Raw genomic sequence first — 4215 nt, 5'->3', positions numbered from 1 at the left:
CTCCCCGACCAAGTAGCACCTCCAGGTGGGACTCGCGACGACACCAGGAGATCGTGCGGCTAGGAGCTGGCCGCTCGCTCTTGCCAAATAGTGTGCGTGCACTTTTAAGATTTTAGGAACTAAGAAATACTGAATTTGCTGTCTGTGCAAATATAAACATATAATTGTGCAGCTAAACTTGTATCCGAAGCCAACTTTTGCTGTAAATGTGTGCAACAAAGAAATCAGACTAGAAAAAGCACAATAACAGTATTAAAAATGAGCGTACAAATAGTCTTGTCTCACACGAATTGCAATAGGGGGAATATGTTCTATAGGATGTTCTATATACTAAAAGTGAAACAGAAAAGAAGATGAAATTATATTTACTGTCATCAGAAAAAGGTGCCAAAGGTAATCACATTCCAACGTGATCACCTGAGGTTTTGCAAACAAAATGTGCCAAAGGTGATTAGTTAACACTTCATACAAAATATTTGTTGTTCTTCAGAAAAACTGGATAAAAAAGGTTGATGATGCCAACTTGATATTATGTTAGTTGTGCAACTACAAAATGCAGAGGATGCCAACTAAAATAGTTACTCTTGTGCAACTAGAAAGGCTGAGGATGTCAATTAGTTAGATGCTATTGTGTAACTAGAAAATGCTCAGGATGCCAACTAATTAAATACTCCTGTGCAACTAGAAAAGCTGAGGGTGCCAAGTCATTAGATACTCTTGGAAAACTCTCAAAAATTTGAAGATGGGACTAAAAAATAGTTACTCTTGTGCAACTAGAAAGGCCTATTTGTGCAAGTAGAAAGGCTGAGGATGCCAACTAATTGAATACTCTTGTGCAACTATAAATCTTGAGGATGCCAATTGATTAGATACTCCTGGGAAAAGAAATATTCAGCACTTGCATGACCAATCAAAAAAAGTGCACATTCAGGTTCCAGGCTTCTAGAAGAAAATGCTGAGGGTGTCAACGCAGCTACAAAAGGACTGAGGATGTCAACTAGTCGGATGGTATTGTGCAACTAGAAATGCTGAGGATGCCAACTAATCACGTACTCTTGTGCAACTAGAAAAGCCTGAGGATGCCAGCTCATTCCGCTTAGCAGCCCGTTTTGAGTCCCGCCGAGAGGTCCTATTTGGAGAACCCTACAATGAACAAAAAAGATTGAACTACTGAGATGGTAAAAGAAAGAGCATAAATAAATGGTCATAGGATAAAAGATAAAGAAAATATGAACCTCTGTTTCACTACCAGGCACATCTCCTTCACCAACCATTTTATCTCTGCAAAACAGAAAAGAACAAACATATTAGTCAAAATTAACAAAATTGCACAGGGGGAGACAAAATGGGGGTGTGGTATGCTACATTTGCATATGAAGTTGGCAACTTAAATTAACAAGTTGCACATGGGCAGAAAAAATGGCTACTCTTAATGTGAAGTTGGCAACTCAAGATAACAAGTTGCACAAGAATTAAGAAAGTTGCACATGAATTCCTACCCGAGTGAGCGAAAAAATTGCCACCCGGTTGGCAAGCCAATCAAAACAACTTGGATAACGGGACATGCCTAGTTGCAAAAAAAATTGGCTAGAGAATGCCTTTGTATCACCATGTGATCCACATTGTTTGCATCCACATTGTGCAACTAAAAAAATAGCAGCCTCAGAAAGACTACCCTGGTTGAATTAAAATAAATGTTGCACATGATTTGCTGCCTAGTTGTACAAAAAAACTGCCACCCCAAAACAAAAAAAATCCATCAAAAACAAAAAGTTAGGTTGGCTATTTTTAACATGAAATTGGCGAGTTCAATATAACAGGTTGCACAAGGGAAGCTGCCCCGGTTGCACAAATGGCTAAAAAACATTCACACACAATCTGTGAAAACTTCTACACAACTAACCCTAAGGCCCCTAACTATGCTGCCGTGTGTGTGCAACTTCGACAGCTGTACAAACATCGCCTACATAGAAAAAACATGGATGTACAAACACCATCAAGGAAAAAAAGTATGTCTCTAACGCATCAAGAGTTGCACAAAAAGTTTAACATAAATTTTGCACGGAATGATATCAATTACAATCATGAGTTTGCAATGCATCATGAGATTAATGGAGAACAACTCGCCAACGCGTTTGGTCAGAAGAACACAAACTGTAACAATGACGCCGCCTTCTTGGCTGACATCTGGACGCCGCAATTCATCTAGTCGTAGGACGGGGAGGCGAAATGGACGATCTCGCCGGCATCCATCATCCTCCTGAAACAGAGGATCTCGCGGCGTCCATCATCCTCCTGAAACAGAGGATCTCGCGGTGTCCATCATCCTCCCGAAACCTTGGCTACTCCTGGGGAAAGTTCTGCATAAGAATACCACATCTGTAAAATGAATTGCCTACTCCCGGGAAAAAATGATGCATCTACGACACAAACAAGTGAGGGTGTCCTGTAATTCCAAACAAGTTCAATAAGGTTCTGACAGTGACATATAGTCTGCACACACACATTCGACAGTCAAAAAATGTAGTAGTACTAGTTAGTAGCAGGAATAAGATCACATGTTCAGCTGGTGATGCACGAGGCAAGATAGATAAGTCAGAAAACAATTGATCTTCTTCCAAACTTCAATGAGATGTAGCCTTGGGGTCTCAGAAGTTGTCATGTGATCGATGAGTTTTGTTTGCTGTTTAGGTCCACTCAACACTTGAACTAGCTTGCTGGTGACAATTGCAAGCCGGCCGGCCGGCTAGACGGTCGGCCACTCGGACGGCACCACAGACAGATCGATCCTATTTATAGATGCGAACTGCTGAAGCTCGGCATAGAACGAGAGTTTGGTGAGAGAGGCGTGCTCACGGTTGCATCCATGACGGACGACTGGGCCGGTGCGATGGGCTTCTTCGTGGGGATGCTAGCACGGCTGATCTGCGAGATCCCCGGCGGCGGGGCCCGGAGGTTGGGGGCTGGTGCTCGTGGCGGCGCATGCTGGCTGGAAGACGCGAGGCGTGCTGGGGTGGCGACGGGGATCCGCGGCGGGAGGTCGGCGACGGCGAGCTAGCACGGTCCGGAGGCGGCGCGAGGGAGGAGGCGAGGTGCACGGGCGGCACACCGGCGACGGCGGCGGCGGCGGTTAGTGGATGAGGAAGGTCGTGGGGTGCGGTAGTGGAAGACGACAAAAGCAGATAGAGATGAACCGAGCATTTTCTTTACGACGTGAGTTGGCTGTCGCGTAGCGCGTGCGGCCAGTTTGTGATCGGACGGTCAGCAGCCGGCCGCTCGAGACGTCCAAATAGTGCATAAGCACTTTTTAGATTTTAGAAAAAATTACCCAGTTATTTTATTCGTGTCTTAAAAAAAAACTTATTTCATGCGTCTTCTAGTTCCTAGCCAGGGGGCGGATGCCTTCTGCAACAACGCTACAGCACGGCAGCGGCTCCGTTTCCTATTTTCCTTCCCCGACCACCTTGCCGCTGCTTCAGGGAGCTCGCCGACCTCCAAACTTCTCTACCTCGAGTTCCCACGTGTAATATATCGGTTTGTCATATATTCTAAAAAATCAAATTCAGTTTTCAACCTACAGCAAGTTCAGAAAATGATAAAGAATGGACGGATACCAAAACAAGTAATAATGTGGGCCCGTTCTGCTTTTTCTCGGGCACTTTGCTGTCCTATTGATGTACTCCCTCCGTTCCTACATATATATCTTTCTAAAAATTCCAACAAATGACTATATACAGAGCAAAACGAGTGAATCTACACTCTAAAATATGTCTACATACATTCGTATGTTGTATTCCATTTGAATGTCTAAAAAAAATTATATTTAGGAACGGAGCGAGTAGTAGCGTTCCCCTCCGCAGAACTCTGCTGCTTTTTCCTTGTATTGTATGTGAACTATTGTTGCCAAGTTGTGAGGAATTCGAGTGTCACATTTTTTTTGAGGGACTTGAGTGTCACGTTTTATATCTGTGTTCCTTCCGGTGACTGTTGCTGCACTTGTCCCTTGTATCGCGAGAAGTGCATCCCTGAACGCAGCGGCAGCTGCACGCACCGCATCCACGGCGCTCGCGTCTTCATGATTCGAATCAGGGGATGTGCTAGTTAGAGTATTGCCGAGCGTTGGCTTTCGCTTTGTCAGGTATATGTGTATTGGAAGACCACATCTGACAACAGTACCTGACACAAGGCAGCTGGCTGGCAGTAAAGATGCAGAGG

At 44.4% G+C, this 4215-nt stretch overlaps 1 long non-coding RNA gene across 1 annotated transcript; it reads right to left on the bottom strand.

Annotated features, from left to right (window-relative positions):
- Positions 1-446: 446 nt before the first annotated feature.
- On the bottom strand, positions 447-3193 carry LOC123169378 (uncharacterized). Its single transcript, XR_006484778.1, has 4 exons — positions 2857-3193; positions 2156-2360; positions 1236-1281; positions 447-1143 (listed from the first exon to the last, which is right to left on the bottom strand). It is a non-coding gene; the product is annotated as an uncharacterized lncRNA (long non-coding RNA).
- Between the last annotated feature and the right edge of the window lie 1022 nt (positions 3194-4215).

Source organism: Triticum aestivum, chromosome 7D (genome assembly GCF_018294505.1).
Source record: "Triticum aestivum cultivar Chinese Spring chromosome 7D, IWGSC CS RefSeq v2.1, whole genome shotgun sequence".
In the NCBI taxonomy this organism is placed as follows: domain Eukaryota; kingdom Viridiplantae; phylum Streptophyta; class Magnoliopsida; order Poales; family Poaceae; genus Triticum; species Triticum aestivum.
Note: the sequence above shows the minus strand (reverse complement) of the source record. Positions and strands in the feature narration are given on the sequence as shown.